General features: G+C 43.4%; 1 protein-coding gene across 1 annotated transcript in view; it reads right to left on the reverse strand.

Moving 5' to 3' along the window:
- Positions 1–23,252, reverse strand: part of LOC135524980 (zinc finger protein 469) — a 154,026-nt gene that overhangs the window by 91,372 nt on the left and 39,402 nt on the right. The window contains exon 2 of the mRNA XM_064952785.1: positions 2,570–2,806. The gene's annotated coding sequence lies outside the window, so the exon portion shown is untranslated. The remainder of the gene's footprint in view (positions 1–2,569; positions 2,807–23,252) is intronic.

A 23,252-nucleotide genomic window follows, 5' to 3' on the forward strand; every position in this document is an offset into this window, starting at 1 on the left:
TTCCTTTGTAAACCCTGGGGCCCCCCTGGCAACAACCAACAGCCACCGGCAACTAGAGCAGCCACTGGCATACAGTACACGTGTGCAACAAATATGCCATCTGTACCCAGTGACAGCTTTGCTATCAGCAACAAACAAGACTGCACCGCAAACAGGAAAACAATGCAGAAATGGGGGAGGGATATAGGGTTAAGGGGAGAAGAGAGAGAGACAGAGACAGGCAGATAGGCAGGCAGGCAGAACACTGTAGAGTGAGATACAATCTCTCTCTACTTACAGTTTTGACGGAAGAGGAAGTGCAGTAAAGCAGAAAAAAACTGCCCTAAAGACCTGATGTCAGTAATCAGGTCTTTACTGTTTACTGATTATAGTACAGACACTCTCACTGCTGAGGGGCATTGCAGTAAAGTGGTGTTAACTCCTGCAAAGACTCCCCATGGAGAAGATTATAGCACAAACAGCGCTGTTGGGTGGACTGCAGTAAAGTGGTTTTTAGTGTTGCCGAGTGGGGCTCTAATGACCAGCCAACGATACCATGATGCTCTCTCTTCTCCCAGTGTGTGTGTGTGTGTGTGTCATCCCAGTCTTCTACAGACCTATAACCCGCTTTTAAACACACTACTGTTGCACACTATAGACTCCTTACAGAAATAAAATATCCTATTCTTTAACCAAGGAAGTCTACTGAAGATTGTTCTCTTTCTTTGTTTTGTGCAGGTTTTTTAACTTGCCCTTTAAATCTCTTTACATGACGTATCCCCTATTTCACTCTATTCTCTCTATCCTTCTGTCTATTTTTACCTTTCCCTCTTCTCTTATTTTCTCTGTCTTTCATAATCGTCTTTCTCTGTGTCCTCCTTTTCCACTCCTTCCTCTTTTCTTTCTTTCCTTCCCCCTCTCTCCAGCCAGCTCTGGAAAGTCCATTCACACAGTGACACAAGGACCGTCTCCTCTCCCTCCTTCATGGCAGACCAGACTGTAAGCCTATGTTTTTTCAATTAACCCAGGCTCCTGTACACTATTCAGGAGAGCATTTGGCCGGCATAGGCAGAAAACAAATGGAAAGTCACTTAGGATCTCCCTCCTTGAGGGAGAGGCTTCAGAAAGACCCATTCCCCCTAGAAGCCCCAGAAACAGAGCAGTAGTAGCAGCACGATCAGAGAAGACCAGACAATTAAAAGGAGAAAATAAAGCAAGAGGCATATACTCCATCCCAAATGGCACCCTATTCTCGTAGGGCTCTGGTCAAAACTAGTGCACTATATAGGGAATAGGGTGCTATTTGGGAAGCATATGGGAGTCTGTGATGATAGGGGTGAAGGCTTCACCGCAGGGTGTCAGTGTGCACTTGAAGGGGATAGTGGGATTAGAAGAGGGGGAGTTGAAGTAGTGCATATGGACGGATTTCCATGGGAATGTGGATGAAAGCGAGTGGGGTGAAGTGGTGGGGCTGGGGCCGGTGGTGCCCGGCGGGGAGAGGGGACAGATGCAGTAGGACTCACATCAAAGCTGCTGTCACTGGGCTGCAGATGAGGAACGCATGCAGACTGTCTCCTTTCCCTCTCCACTCTGTCTCTCTCTCTCCTTCTGTCTTATTTACAGAGATGAGCTCCAAACAGCCCCGAGGATCGGCCTGCCCCGCAGCAGAGCAAATAAACACACTATCACTGACACACACTATGTCTTTCACCGACACACATAGTCTATCTATCCCTCTCTCTCTCTCTCTCTCTCTCTCTCTCTCTCTCTCTCTCTCTCTCTCTCTCTCTCTCTCTTATTCTTACTCACACATACATACAGGAGAGGGCCTGACCCAGCCTAGCACAGATTAGTCCAGCACAGCTCAGCTAAGTACAGCAGAGAACAGTTTAGACTAGTCCAGTTCAGTTTACAGTAGGTCAGAAGAGATACGAATCATTGTACAGTCCAGCCATGTTTACAGACAAGTTTATCAAAGCTGGAAAAAAGTCCAACCCAGCCCAGCCAGATGAGTCCAGCCCAGCCTAGTCCAGCCCAGTTGAGTCCAGCCCACACAAGTCCAGCCCAGTCTTGTCCAGCCCAGTTGAGTCCAGCCCATTCTAGTCCAACCTAGCCCAGTTCAGGCAGTTTAGTCCAGCCCAGTCTAGTCCAGACAGTCTAGCCCAGCCCAGTCTAGTCCAGACAGTCTAGCCCAGCCCAGTCTAGTCCAGACAGTCTAGCCCAGCCCAGTCTAGTCCAGGCCTGGTAGAGAATTCTCAGTATTTATAGTCCTTTTTAAAGTCACATTATGAATGAATTTAACAAACATATGAAAAGGAACACTGTCAGCATCACCAAACTGTCAAAAAGGGACAAAATACAAAGATTACATCATGGAAAAAGATCTGTGACAGAGTGTGTGTATGCGTCTGTGTATGTGGGTCTGACTTTGTTTGCGGTGGGAAGAGGGATGAATGGAAGTTGCCCCCACACCCCCTCACCCCTCACGCACGCCTAGATAGACAGACATCCAGACAGACATCCAGATTTCACTGGTGCAGACAACAAACACTGACACATCAACAGCAGCTGTAGTAGTCTAAACTCTTACCTCAGGAGCGGTATAGTATAGCCAGCACTGGGGAAAGCCTCACATCTGTAGCAGTAGTAGTTGCTCTCCCTTTCTCACTCTCTTTCTCAGCTGAGCGCAGACAGCCAGTCACACAGGCTAGCAGCGTAGAGCGTAGTGGAGCGCACAGCAGAGCAGAGCAGGGCTCAGCACACGTTAGAAGCAGAGAGAGCACTGGAGCTGTGCAGCCCCTGGGCCCGTCCACACAGACTCTGCCTTCTGAGGATGAAAAGAGAAGTCTTCATTACCAGCTGCAGAACACGCCTCCTCCCTCAGTCCCCCTTCCTCTCCCTCCTTCCCTTCCCCTCTTCCCTCCCTCCCTCCCCTCCACACTCCCAGCCAGTAGCACGCTCCAGGTCTTGTCCCAGCCAAGTGAGAGGGATCAGACTGCCAAAGAAAATCTCAAGTCCCACTTGCCTGCCAGTGCAGTGCACAGGGAGAAAGGGAGAAGGAGACAGGGAGGGAGAGAGAAAGTGTGAGAGAGAGAAAGTGTGAGTGAGAAAAAGGGCATGAGAGAGAGGAGGGAAGAAGGCTGGAGAAAATAAGAGAGACGGTGGAAGATTAGAAATACGCAGAAAGAGATTAAGAGATGTAGAAAGTAAGAGTAAATGAGAGGAGGAAGGTAAAAAGGAAGGAGAGAGAGAGAGAGAGAGAAGGGAATAGAAGAGAACATGTGTGTGATAGCAGGGGGGCTAGATGGGAGGGAGACAGAGAAAAAGAGAAAGGAAAGAGAAAGCGAGGAAGAAGTCAGCTGTCACAGATTGGGGGAGAAAGAGAAGGGAAGATGAACAAAAGAGAGAGAGAAAAAGGTTCAATCAGGGGGATGTTGGAGGTTCTAATTAGGGTTTGCTGTAGGAAACATCCAATCAAACAGGATGCTTGGCTTTCTGGAACTGAAGGAATGTGTGTCACCAACTCCTCTCCCTACTTTACATTGGTCAGCCTTCAGCCCACCATTTTGCCTTTCCTTTCCTCTCCTTTTCCTTTCCTTTCTCCTTGGCTCCCTCTTTTTTCTTCCTGTGAACGCTCGCCCCATCAGACAGGAAACTGGGCCTTAAAGGACTGGCTGTTTACTGTCTATAATTATGAGAGGGGCCGGGCACACTGACTGCACTCAACCCAACCAGTCAGCCAGGCAGGCAAGGCAGTTAGGAAGCCCTGCCCCCAATGCCACCACACACAGACCCAAGAAGACCAAGCCAAACCAGGGAATGGCACAGAGAGAAGGAGAGAAAGAGGAGAGGGGGGGTAGAGTAAAAGATAAAAGGAGAGAAGGGGGAAGGAGAGAAAATAAGAAAGAAGGGGTGAAAAGAGACGAGAATGGAGAGACCTAGCAAGATAAAGGAGAAAGGAGGGAAGGGACATCGAGAGAGTGAGAGAGATAGGACAGGAAAGGGAGAAAGAAGGCAGACAGAGGGTGAGAAAGAGATAGAGACAGAGAAAGAGAAAGAGACTTCTAAATTCAAGATCTGTATTCATGAAACTACAGAAACATCACAGAGTGTGGGGATTGGGTCTCAGTCAGAATTACATGGAGATGATTGCAAAACAGAAAAGGAACCAAAAACGTTATTTGCATCCCACTTCCTCAAGCTGTAACTGCAACTCGACCTCCCTGCGCTCAGACAGCACTGCGAAATTCCCAAAACTTGTTTTCCAACACCCTCAATTTCGTCCGGAAAGCGTTCAGGTCAGTCAGTCCAGTTCATGGTATTACATTAGTCAGGGCCATGATCCAATTAAAAAGAGCCACCATCACAACACAACGTCACTACATCCGTCTTGCCTGCGTCCGTTTTCTTACTATTATAGGTAACCTTAAGTCTGAATATTAATTCATTGACTCCATGAGGCATGAAATGTGGTTTAACCAATTTACACTACTGGTCAAAAGTTTTAGAACACCTACTCATTCAAGGGTTTTTCTTTACTTTTAATATTTTCTACATTGTAGAATAATAGTGAAGACATTAAAAACTAGGAAATAACACATATGGAATCATGCAATAACCAAAAAAGTGTTAAACAAATCAAATTAGATTTTATATTTGAGATTCTTCAAAGTAGCCACCCTTTGCCTTGATAACAGCTTTGCACACTCTTGGCCTTCCCTCAACCAGCATCACCTGGAATGCTTTTCCAACAGTCTTGAAGGAGTTCCACATATGCTGAGCACTTGTTGGCTGCTTTTCCTTCACTCCGCGGTCTGACTCATCCCAAATCATCTCAATTTGTGGAGGGCAGGTCATCTAATGTAGCACTCCATCACTCTCCTTCTTGGTAAAATAGCCCTTACACATCCTGGAGGTGTGTTGGGTCATTGTCTTGTTGAAAAACAAATGATAGTCCCACTAAGCCCAACCAGATGGGATGGCGTATCGCTGCAGAATGCTGTGAAGCCATGCTGGTTAAGTGTGCCTTGAATTCTAAATAAATCACAGACACTGTCACGAGCAAAGCACTCCCACATCATCACACCTCCTCCTCCATGCTTTACGGTGGGAAATACACATACAGAGATCATCTGTTCACTCACACTACATCTCAAAAAGACAGAGCGGTTGGAACCAAAAACCTCAAATTAGACCAAAGGACACATTTCCACTGGTCTAATGTCCTTTGCTCGTGTTTCTTGGTCCAAGCAAGTCTATTCTTCTTATTGGTGTCCTTTAGTAGTGGTTTCTGCCATGAAGGCCTGATTCACGCAGTCTCCTATGAACAGTTGATGTTGAGATGTGTCTGTTACTTGAACTCTGTGAAGCATTTTTTGGGTTGCAATTTATGAGGCTGATAACTCTATTTAACTTATCCAGAGGTAGAGGTAACCCTGGGTCTTCCTTTCCTGTGGCGGTCTTGATGAGAGCCAGTTTCATCATAGCGCTTGATGGTTTTCGCGACTGCACTTGAAGAAACTTTAAACGATCTTGAAATGTTCCGTATTGACTGACCTTCATGTCTTAAAGTAATGATGGACTGTTCTTGCTATAATATGGACTTGGTATTTTACCAAATAGGGCTATATTCTGTATACCCCCCTACCTTGTCAACACAACTGATTGGCTCAAATGCATTAAGAAGGCACACCTGTTATTTGAAATGCATTTCAGGTGACTACCTCATGTAGCTGGTTGAGAGAATGCCAAGAGTGTCACACCCTGATCTGTTTCACCTGTCCTCTTCCAGATGTCCCTCCAGATGTCGCTTGTTTTCCCCAGTGTATTTATCCCTGTGTTTCCTGTCTCTCTGTGCCAGTTTGTCTTCTATGTCCAAGCCTACCAGTGTTTTTTTTCTCCTGTTTTGCCTTTTCTCCTTTTTCTAGTTCTCCCGGTTTTGACCCTTGCCTGTTCTGGACTCTGTACCCGCCTGCCTGACCATTCTGCCTGCCCTGACCTCGAGCCTGTCTGCCACTCTGTACCTCCTAGACTCTGATCTGGTTATGACCTTTTGCCTGTCCACAACCATTCTCTTGCCACAACCATCTTAAACTCCAACCATCTGCCTACTGTGTCTGCATTTGGGTCTCGCCTTGTGTCATGATAAAGAGTGTGCAAGCTGTCATGAAGGCAACGGGTGGTTACTTGAAGAATCTCAAATGGAAATATGTTTTGATTTGTTTAACACTTTTTTGGTTACTACATGATTCCATACGTGTTATTTCATAGTTTTGATGTCTTCACTATTATTCTAAAATGTAGAACACAGTACAAATAAAATAAAAACCCTTGAATGAGGTGTTCTAAAACTTTTGACCAGTAGTGTATGTTTCCTAATATACTTTGTTTTCAACAATTCAATCATATTTTTCACCAAAATAAGTATTTTCAATAAAAAACAAATGTTCCCTATGCTTAGTCCACCATACTTTTTACTGACATATCAACCATCTGGTTGACCACATTTTTACAAAATGTTTCATCTTTTTACATTAAACATTTTTCATATCCCTACTCTTCAAGGTCTCTACAAACAGGAATGGGGCAATATTAATCCCTCACCAACTGAATTCCTGCCTTTTATCCTGTATTGTTGGTGACAGATTTTTTTGATTTCTTACAGCCCTCTAAATTGGCAAAGTTCGAGTGCCACAACACTGAACTGCAGTAACCCAAAAGGATACAAATTATGTAAATCGATGCAGGAGGGCTGGGGGAGTTGACCAATCAAGTGAAATGTAAAATCCACTTCTAAATCCATTGTCAAAACATGCTCTACCAATCGGTTGAGAAAAGGCTTAAAGGGTTCAAAAACATTTAAAGGAATGAGACTAGTATACTTCAACAACTATTAAGAGAGAGATATATAAGAGAGTGGGAATTGATATAGATAAAAAGAGAGAGTGCGTGTGGAAGGGAATACAAGGGGAAGGAGTGAGGGTGTATGTGGTTATCTGGGGAACATTACCACCTACACAGACCCTGTCAATGGCATAATGGGGTCACTCAGAGACACACACGACCCTTAGGAGGCTGTTTTATGGCTTAATCTGAGTCTTCAGAAGTAGAGTGTTAAACCCAGCCTCTGAAAGCCTGTGTTTGTTTCATGTCTTCTGAAGAATCAAACAGCTCTACTCTAGTGGCGATGGTGAAGACATGACAGCAGCATCCAACAGTGGGAAGACAATACGACAATGGGAGGAGGAACGAGTCTCTTTGTCTGACACTCACTTAAGTTTTTAAAATCCCTTAGTTGTTGTGCCATGTCATTGCAATAAAGAGAGATTCACAAGCACACTGGGACACAGTGAGGCGAATGTCTTACCAATCAACCAGTAGGGGCTCTGTTGCGTTGCTCTAAAGCAGGCACTCTAAGGCAGAGTTGAGTCAAAGTTTCTCTCTCTCTCTCACTCTCTCTCTCTCTCTCTCTCTCTCACTCTCACTCTCTCGGAATCTCTCTCAATTCAATTTAAATTTAATTCAATTTCAATTTAAGGGGGTTTATTGGAATGGGAAACATATGTTTACACTGCCAAAGCAAGTGAAATAAACAATAAAAAATGTACAGTGAACATTAAACTTACAAAAGTTCCAAAATAATAAAGAACCTGGTCTGCCACTCTTTTTCTGTCTCGGTAACGGAGGTTACTTGAATGGCCAGTGGTCCCTGTCAGTTCAGATGGATTATTGTCGGAGTTAGGGGTCTTTGTCAGGAGCAATATGTCCCACCTTTATTCTAAGCATCTGGTTAATTCACAGGCCACAATATTGACTTAAACAGACTAATAAAGAGAGGCAGATAGGAGAAGTGGAGAGGGGGGTGGAGAGTGAGTGATACAGAGACAGATACTGACACACACAGACAAAGAGACAGAGGTGAGAGAGCGACAGACAGAAACAGAGGTGAGAGAGCGACAGACAGAGGTGAGAGAGCGACAGACAGAGACAGAGGTGAGAGAGCGACAGACAGAGACAGAGGGAATGGAGAGTGAGAAAGCAAGCGAGCACAATAAAGACAAAGAAGGTGAGATTTTGTGAGCTTTTGAACTAATGTTGTGACTATAATCAGATACAAACAGTGCATACCCCAGGCCTTGAACCGTGGCTATTAAGTGTCTATTTACACTCAAAACAGGGACACAGCAGCATGCTTCAAAAGCCTGCCTGATTGCATATGAAAACAACCATAATGGCTGCCTGATTAAAAGGACAACATTCAGTATCAGACTTTGCAGCTATAGGAGTCGCTATCCAAACACACACGGTGTCTTTAGAGAAGCCAATGTACATAGACCAGAGGCAGGCCCCCAGAGAAAGGACAACACCAGCATCACATAAGGAGTAAGGACTGCACAGTATAAAAACAGACTGACACATGCACACACACAAGTGTGATCGTGACGCACGCACATGCGCACGCATGCACACACGCACGCACGCATGCACACACACGCAGTGTCTGTAAGGGTTTCAACGCCCAGGGGAAAAGTCTATGTGTGTACAACGTAATGCCATGGACAAGGCCACTGTAGTCATGAACCAAACACACGATGTAAACAGACAGGTACACTGACAGGCTGGGATTGGAGCAAAAGGGTATTGTGTCAAAATGAAAAAAACTAATACAACCATAAAGGGTATATTTTGGCTCGTCCCTAAAGGAGAACCCTTTTTGGCCCCAGGTAGAACCTCTTCACCCAACGAAGGACCCTCAAAGAAGTCTATTAAAATGAGTTCTTTGAGGGTTCTTCTTGGGCAACTGAAGATCTCTTTATGGTTATAAGTAGCACGTTTTTAGCACTTTAAGAGTGAACTGTGGGTTGAGATCACACCTAAGTGGAGTAAATCTTAATACTCCAGTATACTAAAGATTGTATTGATTTTAGAAGAGAGTGGGTGGGGGTGCATGTGCAGCTGTGGTCAGGTTTTGGTAAGGATTCTGGGATTAATCTAATGTTGTTGTGAAATTGATATTTGACCCATAAGGGCCTGAATTTGAAGCAGAGCCTGAGACAGATGGAATAGGGGGAAGGAATGCTGTGTCGCACACAGAAAACCTTTGTGATGTTTCAAAGTGAATAAATAACTTAGAACTTAACATCCTTAATGTTTCCAGACTGAATATGGAGATTGTTCCAGTCCGGTCCTGGAGCTTGTTCATGCAATGCATTGTCGGAACTAGAAGCACAAGCATTTCGCTACACTCGCATTAACATCTGCTAACCATGTGTATGTGACAAATAAAATTTGATTTGATTTGATATGATTTGATTTGCAAGGGCAATAATGGCTTGTATAATACTAGTCCAAACAAGCACATTTGGGGCGCAGCAAAGATCAGTAGAATAGCCATTTCAGATTTGACTATATAACACACATTCTCCTACTCACACAGCAGCCTCAGGTGTTAAAATGGTATATTCCTACTGCTGAAAAACATTATAAAATGCAAATAAAACATACAGTGCATTCGGAAAACATTCAAACCCTTTGACTTGTTCCACATCGTTTTACTTTACATCCTTATTCTAAAATTGATTAAATAAAGTTTGAAATTGCGCTCAGGTGCATCCTGTATCCATTGATAAGCCTTTCTACAATCAATGTTTCTACAACTTGATTGGAGTCCACCTGTGGAAAATTCAACTAATTGGACATGCCTTGGAAAGGCACACACCTGTCTATATAAGGTCCTACAGTAGACAGTGCATGTCAGAACAAAAACCAAGCCATGAGGTCGAAGGAATTGTACGTAGAGCTCCGAGACAGGATTGTGTTGATGTACAGATCTGGGGAAGGGTACCAAATTATTTCTGCAGCATTGAAGCTCCTCAAGAACACAGTGGCCTCTAACATTCACCACCAAGACTCTTCCTAGGTCAGGGAGGTGACCAACAACGCGATGGTCACTCTGACAGAGCTCTAGGGTTCCTCTGTGGAGATGAGAGAACCTTCCAGAAGGACAACCATCTCTGCAGTACGCCACCAATCAGGCCTTTATGGTAGAGTGGCCAGAAGGATGCCACTCCACAGTGAAAGGCACATGACTTCCCACTTGGACTTTGCCAAAAGGCACCTAAAGGGCTCTCAGACCATGAGAAACAAGATTCTGTGGTCTGATGAAACCAAGATTAAACTCTTGGCCTGAATGCCAAGAATCACTTCTGGAGGAAACCTAGCACCATCCCTATGGTGAAGCATGGTGGTGGTGGTGGCATCATGCCGTGGGGATGTTTTTCAGAGGCAGGGACTGGAAGACTAGTCAGGATCAAGGGAGTGCTGAAAGGAGCAAAGTACAGAGAGATCCTTGATGAAAACCTGCTCCAGAGCGCTCAGGACCTCAGACTGGGGCAAAGGTTCACCTTCCAACAGGACAATGACCCTAGGCACACAGCCAGACGACACAGGAGTGGCTTTGTGACTAGTCTCTGAATGTCCTTGAGTGGCCCAGCCAGAGCCCGGACTTAAACTCGATCAAACATCTCTGGAGAGACCTGAAAATAGCTGTGCAGCAATGCTCCCCATCCAACCTGACAGAGCTTGAGAGGATCTGCAGAGAAGAATGGGAGAAACTCCCCAAATACAGCTGTGCCAAGCTTGTAGCGTCATATCCAAGAAGACTCGAGGCTGTAATCGCTTCCAAAGTTTCTTCAACAAAGTACTGAGTAAAGGGTCTGAATACTTATGTAAATTGTATATTTCTTATTTTTTAACTGTTTATTTTTGGAACAATAAAAAACAACTGTTTTTGCTTTGTCATTATGGGATATTGTGTTTAGATTGAAAAATAATAATTTCATCCATTTTAGATTAAGGCTGTAACGTAACAAAATGTGAAAAAGGTCAAGGGGTCGAAATACTTTCCGAATGCACTGCACATATTTAGAGTTCTTAATGTGTATTAATGACCCCTGGGTATTTAAACATTTCCCTTGCGAGGGGTCACATTTATGACTGGGTTAAAATGCTAATTAAAGAAGCATTTTGTGAGACAGACATTATTGACTCACTGTAATGTTATTGCCTGTTAATTAAATGTATTTTATGCTAAATATATCCATGGGAAAAGCTTGGAACTTGGAACTGTCTCCTTATAAAACAACGACAGAGTTTACTTCAGAAATAAAGATGCTTTCAAACTCCTTTTCGCCACTTTAACCCCATAAGGTCGAAGTCCGTGCCCTGTGGGAAAATAATTAGCATAATAAAAGCCCCCTAAAAATATCAGTTTAAGCTAGAGTGTCACAATCCACAGCATCCACCTATGTCGCACTTGCACATCTGCGGGGAAAGGTGGCAGAGCTAGAGCGGTGTTTGTCAGACCATGAGACCATGAGACGTCCGAACGGTTTGGCCAACAAACTATTATGACCACTCTATGGAAAGAGGAGACTCTCACGATGGTGTTCTCAATTTTGCTCTACGACCCTCACAAAGCGTCTTGGGACTCGTAATGTCGGTACAGCCGATCTGCCAAATTGTGAGACTCTCACAAACATGTACATGTCGGTTGTTTTGCTTTAGGATGCCCACAGGCCTCACAAGACTCGTCTGAAAATCCCCTGGTACCAGTTGAAACATGTATGGAAGTATATTTGGAGACTGTTAATTGAGAAAATTAAGAGGTTAAATACAAGGTTTAAAAAATGTTCCTGATCTTTCAGATATAGGACAGACACTTCAGAGCAACCTTCCTTTTTAATCTGTTCTTCCATGTAGTGAATATCTTATTCAATTCATTTGTATGGGCTAATAGCAGTAAGTACAAAACATTTTTTAACCAAATATTTTCTTATAAATGGGTCAGACATTTCTAAATAAAGCAGCAAAATGATCCTTGGTTTGACCTTTTTAAAGCAATTCCCTACAGTTGAACTTTTTAAGGCTAGTGGGCAGTATTCAGAAGTTTGGATGACTGAGGTGCCCAAAGTAAACTGCCTGTTACTCAGGCCCAGGAGCTAGGATATGCATATGGTAGTATTGGATAGAAAACACTCTCCTCAGATGACCAAATGCTATGCTTTCGTCTTAAAGCCTATGGTAAATTGAACAAATTACCATGATTATAAGCTAAATCATTTTTTATGAATGTTTAATATTACTACTTTTGTTTATTGAATTCCGCGCTCTGCAATTTTACCAGATGTTGTCATCATGAAGTGCTTTGAGAGGCTAGTTAAGGATCATATCAACTCTACCTTATCTGACACCCTAGACCCACTTCAATTTGCATACCACCCCAATAGATCCACAGATGATACAATCGCCATCGCATTGCACACTGTCCTATCCCATCTGGACAAGAGGAATACAAATGTAGGAATGCTGTTCATTATCTATAGCTCAGCCTTAAATACCATAGTACCCTCCAAGCTCATCATTAAGCTTGGGGCCCCACAAGGGTGCATGCTCAGCCCCCTCCTTTACTACCTGTTCACCCATGACTGCATGGCCACGGATGTCTCCAACTCAATCATCAAGTTTGCAGACAACACAACAGTGGTAGGCCTGATTACCAACTAAGACGAGACATCCTACAGGGAGGAGGTGAGGGCCCTGTAGGATTTGTGCCAGGAAAATAACCTCTCTCTCATTGTCAACAAAATGATGGAGCTTAAAAGTGGACATCAGGAAACAGCAGAGGGAGCACAACCCTATCCACATCAACGTCACCACAGTGGAGAAGGTGAAAAGCTTAAAGTTCCTCGGCGTACACATCACTAACAATTTGAAATGGTCCATCCACACAGACAGCGTGGTGAAGAAGGCACAACAGTGCCTCTTTATCCACAGGAGACTGAATAAATTCGGCTTGGCCGCTAAGATACTCACAAACTTTTACAGATGCACAATTGAGAGAATCCTGTCGGGCTGTGTCACCGCCTGGAATGGCAACAGCACTGTCCGCAACTGCAGGGCTCTCCAGAGGATGGTGCTGTCTGCCCAACGCATCACCAGGGGCAAACTACCTGCCCTCCAGGACACCTACAGCCCAGGAAGGCCAAAAAGATCATCAAGGACATCAACCACCCGAGCCACGGCCTGTTCACCACACTACCATCCAGAAGGCGAGGTCAGTACAGGTGTATCAAAGCTGGGACAGAGAGACTGAAAAACAGCTTCTTTCTCAAGGAAATCAGACTGTTAAATAGCCATCACAAGCCGGCTACCATCCGGTTACTCAACCCTGAACCTTAGAGGCTGCTGCCCTATATACATAGACAGGGAATCACTGGACACGTTAATAACGGAACACTCGTCACTTTAATAATGTTCCATAAAGCTTTACTCATTTCATATGTATGTACTGTATTCTATTCTACTGTATTTAAGTCAATGCCACTCCGACATTGCTCATCCAAATATTTCTATATGTGTTAATTCCATTCTTTTACTTTTAGATGTGTGTGTATTGTTGTGAATCGTTAGATACTACTGCATTGTTGGATCTAGGAACATAAGCATTTCGCTACACCCACAATAACCTGCTAGATATGTGTATGTGACAATCAAATTTGATTTGATGTTCCGCCCAGGTCTTCTGGCTTGCTCGTGGCTACTGGCTACAGCTAGCAAGCCCAGACAAATGCAAAGTAGTCTAAATATATTGCTCTCAAGTTAGGAGTTCATTTCACATTACTTCTGGGTTGTGTAATCATATTATAATGCTCACGTGAATGTCATGCTGAATATATACTATACAGTAATTACAAAAGTATATGGATATCCCTTCAAATTAGTGGATTCTGCTAATTCGAGCCTCACCCGTGGCTGAGAGGTGCATAAAATTGAGCACATGCAATCTCCATAGACAAACATTGGCAGTAGAATGGCCTTACAGTGTCTGTGCCTTGACCTAGGTTGGGCAAAACTAAACATGGCGGTGTTCGACCTTAGCAATCTCACTAGGATAAAGACCTCCTCCATTCCTGACATTATTGCAAGAGATTGTGATACCTCACATCTCAAAACAGGGCTACTTAATGTTAGATCCCTTGCTTCAAAGGCAGTTATAGACAATGAACTAATCACTGATCATAATCTTGATGTGATTGGCCTGACTGAAACATGGCTTAAGCCTGATGAATTTACTGTGTTAAATGAGGCCTCATCTCCTGGTTACCCTAGTGACCATATCCCCCGTGCATCCCGCAAAGGTGGAGGTGTTGCAAACATTTACCATAGCAAATTTCAATTTACAAAAAACAAAGACGTTTTTGTCATTTGAGCTTCTAGTCATTAAATCTATGCAGCCTACTCAATCTCTTTTTATAGCTACTGTTTACAGGCCTCCTGGGCCATATACAGCGTTCCTCATTGAGTTCCCTGAATTCCTCGGAACTTGTAGTCATAGCAGATAATATTCTAATTTTTCGTGACTTTAATATTCACATGGAAAAGTCCTCAGACCCACTCCAAAAGGTTTTCGGAGCCATCATCGACTCAGTGGGTTTTGTCCAACATGTCTCTGGACCTACTCACTGCCACAGTCATTCTCTGGACCTAGTTTTGTCCCATGGTAATAAATGTTGTGGATCAACCTGTTAAGGCTCAGGACCATACTGCCCCCTTTGGAGGAATTGCGTGCCCATAGTAAACAGAAAACAAATCTGTCCAAAATTGCTAATATATGCATATAATAATTATTATTGAATAGAAAACACTCTAAAGCTTCTAAAACCGTTCGAATTATGTCTGTATGTAAAGCAGAACTCACAGGGCAGCCATTCTCCCAAACTATCTCTCTCATCAGGAAAGTTGGGCCAACTTTGACGTCATCGCCCCCACCCGTCCCAACCAGCTACGGATCTGGGATCAGTTTCTGTGTCTTCGGCGGGATGTGTTCTTTCAATAGAGCGAGTAATGAAGAAAATCCCGCGAGCTTTGACCCGTTGGCAGGCAAAATACTTAAGTGTCGCGAGAAAATAGCTGTGCGCCCTGGCGCAATTGTATACAGGTCATTCCTTTGTTCCAGGTCGTCTGAGAAGAGTTGCGTTCTTTCGGTCGAATCGCCAATTGTTTTGTACGTTAATAACATCCTAAAGCTTGATTCTGCACTTAGGTTGACCAGCTTAGTCGACATATAATATGTAATTTTGAAGTTTTGATGCGCAACTGTTCGGGACCAGAAGTCATTTTGGATGCATTTCAACTGGAACTTGTAGCATATGCTAATACAAAGACACACGACTTGAAACCAAACAATGTATTGGGTAAGTATGACTCCTTCCACTACATTCTGATCGAAGACCATCAAAGGTAAGGGAATATTTATGTTGTAATTTTGTGTTTCTGTTGACTCCAACATAGCCGAGAAATATTGCTTATGTCTGAGCGCCGTCTCAGATGATTGAATAGTGAACGATTTCTGTAACGTTAAAAAGAAATGTGACAAAGCAGTTGCATTAAGAAGCAGTGTATCTTTCTAACTATATGTAGAACATTTAGTCAAAGTTTATGATGTGTATTGCTGTTATCTGGCGTTATCTGGCGGAGTTATCTATAATTTCTCCGTACATTTCTGTAGCATTTTTTGAACATGGCTCAATGTAAACGGAGATTTATGGATAGAAATTGCATTTTATTGAAAAAAACATAAATGTACTGTGTAACATGTCCTATTACTGTCATCTGATGAAGATTTTCAAAAGGTTAGTGAATTATTTTTCTTTTAATCCTGCGTTTGTGATTGCATCTTTTGTTTGACAAAATGGCTACATATTGTATGTGTCTTTGTGGTGGTTTGATATACATATGTGATATACATCTTTTTGCCGTAAAACATTTTAGAAATCTGATTCGCTGGGTAGATGAACAAGGTGTTTATCTTTCATTTGAGCTATTGGACTTGTTAATGTGTGGAGGTTAAATATTTCTAAGAATATTTTTGCATTCTGTGCGCCACAGTTTGAGTTGAGTGGGGGGGCGTGGTTCCCCTAGGGGCACCTGTAGCGTGAACAAGTTTTAATGATTTTCCTCATAATCTTGGACTATCGGACCACCATTTTATTACGTTTACAATTGCAACAAATAATCTGCTCAGACCCCAACCAAGGAGCATCAAAGGTCGTGCTATAAATTCACAGACAACACAAAGATTCCTTGATGCCCTTCCAGACTCCCTCTACCTACCCAAGGACGTCAGAGGACAAAAATCAGTTGACCACCTAACTGAGGAACTCAATTTAACCTTGCACAATACCCTAGATGCAGTTGCACCTCTAAAAACTAAAAACATTTCTCATAAGAAACTAGCTTGCTGGTATACAGAAAATACCAGAGCTCTGAAGCAAGCTTCCAGAAAATTGGAAAGGAAATGGAGCCACACCAAACTGGAAGTCTTCCGACTAGCTTGGAAAGACAGTACCATGCAATACCGAAGAGCCCTCACTGCTGCTCGATCATCCTATTTTTCCAACTTAATTGAGGAAAATAAGAACAATCCGAAATTTCTTTACGATACGGTTGCAAAGCTAACTAAAAAGCAGCATTCCTCAAGTGAGGATGGCTTTCACTTCAGCAGTAATAAATTCATGAACTTCTTTCAGGAAAAGATAATGATTATTAGAAAGCAAATTACGGACTCCTCTTTAAATCTGCGTATTCCTTTAAAGCTCAGTTGTCCTGAGTCTGCACAACTCTGCCAGGACCTAGGATCAAGAGAGACACTCAAGTGTTTTAGTACTATATCTCTTGACACAATGATGGAAATAATCATGGCCTCTAAACCTTCAAGCTGCATACTGGGCCCTATTCCAACTAAACTACCGAAAGAGCTGCTTCCTGTGCTTGGCCCTCCTATGTTGAACATAATAAACGGCTCTCTATCCACCGGATGTGTACCAAACTCAATAAAAGTGGCAGTAATAAAGCCTCTATTGAAAAAGCCAAACCTTGACCCAGAAAATATAAAAAACTATATCTCAAACATTTTAGAAAAGGCTATTGGCAGCAACTCACTTCCTTCCTGAAGACAAACAATGTATACGAAATGCTGGTTTTAGACTCCATCATAGCACTGAGACTGCACTTGTGAAGGTGGTAAATTACATTTTAATGGCATCAGACCGAGGCTCTGCATCTGTCCTCGTGCTCCTAGACCTTAGTGCTGCTTTTGATACCATTGATCACCACATTCTTTTGGAGAGATTGGAAACCAAAATTGGTCTACACGGACAAGTTCCGGTCTGTTTTAGATCTTATCTGTCGGAAAGATATCAGTTTGTCTCTGTGAATGGTTTGTCCTCTGACAAATCAACTGTAACTTTCGGTGTTCCTCAAGGTTCTGTTTTAGGACCACTATTGTTTTCACTATATATTTTACCTCTTGGGGATGTCATTCGAAAACATAATGTTAACTTTCACTGCTATGCGGATGACACAGCTGTACATTTCAATGAAACTTGGTGAAGCCCCAAAATTGCCCTCGCTAGAAGTCTGTGTTTCAGACATAGGGAAGTGGATGGCTGCAAACTTTCTACTTTTAAACTTGGACAAAACAGAGATGCTTGTTCTAGGTCCCAAGAAACAAAGAGTTCTTCTGTTGAATCTGACAATTAATCTTAATGGATGTACAGTCGTCTCAAATAAAACTGTGAAGGACCTCGGCGTTACTCTAGTCCCTGATCTCTCTTTTGACGAACAAACAAGTCTGTTTCAAGGACAGCTTTTTTCCATCTACGTAACATTGCAAAAATCAGAAACTTTCTGTCCAAAAATGATGCAGAAAAATGAATCCATGCTTTAGTTACTTCTAGCTTAGACTACTGCAATGCTCTACTTTCCGGGTACCCATATAAAGCACTAAATAAACTTCAGTTAGTGCTAAATACAGCTGATAGTATCCTGACTAGAGCCAGAAAAAATGATCATATTACTCCAGTGCTAGCCTCCCTACACTGGCTTCCTGTTAAGGCAAGGGCTGATTTCAAGGTTTTACTGCTAACCTACAAAGCATTACATGGGCTTGCTCTTACCTATCTCTCTGATTTGGTCCTGCGGTACATACCTACACGTACGCTACGGTCACAAGGCGCAGGCCTCCTAATTGTCCCTAGAATTTCTAAGCAAGGCAGTTATAGAGCTCCATTTTTATGGAATGGTCTGCCTACCCATGTGAGAGACGCAGACTTGGTCTCAACCTTTAAGTCTTTACTGAAGACTCATCTCTTCAGTGGGTCATATGATTGAGTGTAGTCTGGCCCAGGAGTGTGAAGGTGAACAGAAAGGCTCTGGAGCAACGAACTGCCCTTGCTGTCTCTGCCTGGCCGGTTCCCCTCTTTCCACTGGGATTCTCTGCCTCTAACCCCGAGTCACTGGCTTACTGGTGCTCTTTCATGCCGTCCCTAGGAGGGGTGCGTCACTTGAGTGGGTTGAGTCACTGATGTGATCTTCCTGTCTGGGTTGGTGCCCCCCCTTGGGTTGTGCCGTGGCGGAGATCTTTGTGGGCTATACTCGGCCTTGTCTCAGGATGGTAAGTTGGTGGTTGAAGATATCAAACTTGTGGTGTGGAAGCTGTGGTTTGGCAAAGTGGGTGGGGTTATATCCTTCCTGTTTGGCCCTGTCCGGGGGTATCATCGGATGGGACCACAGTGTCTCCTGACCCCTCCTATCTCAGCCTCCAGTATTTATGCTGCAGTAGTTTATGTGTCGGGGGCTAGGGTGAGTTTGTTATATCTGGAGTACTTCTCCTGTTTTATTCGGTGTCCTGTGTGAATTTAAGTATGCTCTCTCTAATTCTCTCTTTCTCTCTTTCTTTCTCTCTCGCGGAGGACCTGAGCCCTAGGACCATGCCTCAGGACTATCTGGCATGATGACTCCTTGCTGTCCCCGGTCCACCTGGCCGTGCTGTTGCTCCAGTTTCAACTATTCTGCCTGCGGCTATGGAATCCTGACCTGTTCACCAAACATGCTACCTGTCCCAAACATGCTGTTTACAACTCTCTAGAGACTGCAGGAATGGTAGAGATACTCTTAATGATCAGCTATGAAAAAGACCTCCTCCATTCCTGCCATTATTGCAAGAGATCGTGATACCTCACATCTCAAAATAGGACTGCTTAATTTTAGATCCCTTGAAAAGCCAACTGACATTTACTCCTGAGGTGCTGACTTGCTGCACCCTCGACAACTATTGTGATTATTATTATTTGACCATGCTGGTCATTTATGAACATTTGAACATCTTGGCCATGTTCTGTTATAATCTCCACCCGGCACAGCCAGAAGAGGACTGGCCACCCCTCATAGCCTGGTTCCTCTAGGTTTCTTCCTAGGTTTTGGCCTTTCTACAGAGTTTTTCCTAGCCACCGTGCTTCTACACCTGCATTGCTTGCTGTTTGGGGTTTTAGGCTGGGTTTCTGTACAGCACTTTGAGATATCAGCTGATGTACGAAGGGCTATATAAAGAAATTTGATTTCATTTTGATTTGATTTACAGAAGAGATCACTGACATTCAACGTGGCACTGTCATAGGATGCCACCTTTCCAACAAGTCAGGTTGACACATTTCTGCCCTGGTGAACTGTAAATGCTGTTATTGTGAAGTGGAAACGTCTAGGAGCAACAATGTCTCAGCAGTGAAGTGGTAGACCACACAAGCTCACAGAACGGGACCACAGAGTGCTGAAGTGCGTAACAATTGTCTGTCCTTGGTTGCAATACTCACTACCGAGTTCCAAACTGGCTTTGGAAGCAGAGTCAGCACAAGAACTGTTCGTCGGGAGCTTCATTTCCTGTTTCTGCATGACAATGCCCCCGTGCTCAAAGCGAGGTCCGTATAGAAATGTTTTGTCGAGATCGGTGTGGAAGAACTTGACTGGCCTGCACATAGCCCTGATCTCAACCCCATCGAACACCTTTGGGGTAAATTGGAACACCGAATGCGAGCCAGGCCTAATCACCCAACATCAGCTCCTGACCTCACTAATGCTCCTGACCTCACTAAGACTGAATGGAAGCAAGCCCACGCAGCAATGTTCCAACATCTGGTGGAAAGCGTTCCTCGAAGTGGAGGCTGTTATAGCAGCAAAGCAGGGAACAAACTGCATATTGATGTCCATGATTTTGGAATGAGATGTTCAATGCGCAGGTGCCCACATACTTTTGTTCATGTAGTGTATGTTCATGTCATTGTCACTCAAACGCAACGGACCGCAGAGTGAAAGAAAAGCAACCAACAAGTTCTTAGTATATGTGGAACTCCTTCAAGACTGTTGGAAAAAGTATTCAAGGTGAAGCTGGTTGAGAGAATGCCAAGAGTGTGCAAAGCTGTCATCATGGCAAAGGGTGGCTACTTTGAAGAATCTCAAATATAAAATATATTTTCATTTGTTTAACACTTTTTTGCTTACTACATGATTCCATATGTGTTATTTCATAGTTTTGATGTCTTCATTATTATTCTACAATGTAGACAATAGTACAAATTAAGAAAAACCCTTGAATGAGTAGGTGTGTCCAATGTTTTGACTGGTAATGTATGTACATATCTACCTCAATAACCTAATAATTTTACACATTGACTCGGGGCTAGTACCGTGTGTTTATAGCCAAGTTATCGCTATTCATTCTATATTTATTCCTCGTGTTATTATTTTTTCTAGGTTTTTCTCATTGCATTATTGGGAAAGGCATGCAAGCAAGTGTTTCACTGTTAGTCTACACCTGTTGTTTATGAAGCATGTGACAGTCTATTACCAATCTCTCTTGGTTGAACCATCCTTTGTTGCCACGGTGACTGCACTTCTAAAGTGGAGTAAAACTGTGTGGTCAATTGCCAAAAAGAGATAAGACAATGATAGTGTTGGTGTGGTCACACCGTCACAATCACCACGGTCATAATACTCTATGTTGTCAGTGTGGGCACGCTTGTATGGGAAGGACTTACAATTAGAAATACTAGAACAGGCAAAGTACTAAATGAATCCTATTTCTATGGGGATGGATCAGGTTCTATCCAGGCCAGTCTGAAAGGCTAATCTTTTAGATATGGATGTAGGGATTGGAAGCACCTTCACAAGGTATGCTTCAAGCACCAGGCTAGAAAACCCCACTCTTTTGCACTGTAAACATGTAAAGGCTACAGTGCAAGCCATCACAATCAAAGCCGGGGTAATGTTTCAAATCAACCTAATCACGAGTCCATGTGCTATTCATTTGTACAGAGGAGTCATGATCACGACAAAGTGGTTTTAGGAAGAGGGCCTTAATATGGGCTTTTTGAAAATGTTTGAATTCATATCCAAATATGATCCAACAATGCTCAAATAGTCTACAGCAGCTGCCCAAAAACACTAGACTCATGAGTCCAGATATTCAAAACTAGCTGCTTGAGTCAGCAGTCTCCCTCACTGCTGGTCCAATGTGATGTCATATCTCTGTTTTAAGATGCTGAATTAACCGTGTTTATTCAGCAACTGCACCGGAAAATGGGGGAGGTCAGGAATTCCCATCCCTTATTGAAGTTTTGGAAGCTGCAGCCCTGACATTTTCCCTAACATCAATAGACTACTAAGGGCCATCATCACCCTTCCTATGACTTCATACTGCATCAAAACATCGACCAGATCTTGCATGCTGACTGCACATCTCAACAATTTTTCCCTGTTGTCCTTTATTATGAAATAAACTCCATCTTCAACATCTTCTTACGCCTTGTGCTGTAAAACTTAAAACACACAAGAAAGGTAAGCCTCAATACTGTTTATTTATAAAAGGCTGGTTTGTCAAGGGACATTTGTTGTGTTTTCTGGTCACTTTTATACTGTGTTATGTGTTAAATGATGCAATGTGATTGCATACATTTTCGCTTGCATATGTCAGGCAGTGGTGAGGGGAGGCTATACGAAGGTCTATGCCATATACCCACTTTTTTTCATTGGCATTACGTATACAAACCATAGCAGATTATTATTCAGCACCACAGGCAGGTAATGCGGCTTGTCCGGCCGGCACTGGCTGAGTCTGCCAAAGTTGGATCAAAGATTTCAGCACCGGACAGCTCCACTCTCCGCTCTGTTCTCTAACTCCTGATAGTTGCATTCACAACGAGAATTGTGCATTTATTACCATGTCTCATGAGTTCTACAGTTTATCCTAGCCTCTTTATTCTGCTTCTCGATTGAAGAGCTTTATGGACATGAGGTTTAGGCTAGGGCTCTGGCTCTATCCGGTAGCAATATGGAATTTAATGTAGCCAAGGCCTTTTTTTGTAATCCATAAATCTCCTCTAGCAAAACGCAAAATACAGGTGAATCAGCAGAGACGAGCATCTAAGCCTTCAGCTGCTGTGAAGTGTAGGAACTCCTCGAGTATCCCGTTCTCATGTAACGCACCACCACAGAAATCATTTCCTTTTCTTACCACTACACTTATTTGGTCCCAGTCTATCATATCAGCAATAAGTGCTATGGATGTGGATTCTGGTTCTGGATATCATGCTGGATGTGTTTCGCATTGCCATGATTTTAGGTCACTCAGAGTAATCTACATCAGTTTCTCATAGAATTTTTAACACAGAGCACCTTTCATTCGCCCGGCTGGCCGTTTGGGAATTTCTTTGCAAAAATAGAGTATACCCACTTCTCTGTGCACCACGTTTACACCACTGATGTCTGGGTATTTTTGCTGTATTTTTGCAGGAAAATGTTGGCCCAGTCACTTTTACTCAGACCCAGCCACACAGCAATTTCTGCCTACCCCTTTGGCTGTGACACACCTGAGATGCCTAGTAAAAACTGAAGGATATGAAATACACAGAAATATTTTTAATTAGCGGTGGAGGGTAAAACTCACAAACACAGTTGCATACAGTCTTTGTGTATAACCATAGCCCTCATACAGTTTAACAAACATATAGAGGGATGCACACCCTGAGCTAGAAATCCTCCCTCACAGCCTCTACTCCAACTCTCTTCTCTAACTCTGTCATTCCGAAGCTCAGATGCTCTAGGACCAGTCACTCCCTTTGCTCTGCGAATTTCACACCTAAGATGGCTGCCACTACCGTCATGACTCGGCCAATCGCACCCTAGTGTGCCATTTCTGACCCCGCGAGCCTGGGCCGGGCGGCCACCAACAGATGCTCTCTCCCAGAGCAAACAGTGGACGCTGTGGACTTAGCAGTAGGGTGATGTGTACTCGCCCCGCCGTGCTGACCGGGAGTGAGGATGTTCCCAGGGAGACAGCAGGGGCTGGATATGTGTGTGTGCATTTGTTGGATCAGGGTACC

The sequence above is a fragment of the Oncorhynchus masou genome, chromosome 31, assembly GCF_036934945.1.
Source record: "Oncorhynchus masou masou isolate Uvic2021 chromosome 31, UVic_Omas_1.1, whole genome shotgun sequence".
NCBI classification, from domain to species: domain Eukaryota; kingdom Metazoa; phylum Chordata; class Actinopteri; order Salmoniformes; family Salmonidae; genus Oncorhynchus; species Oncorhynchus masou.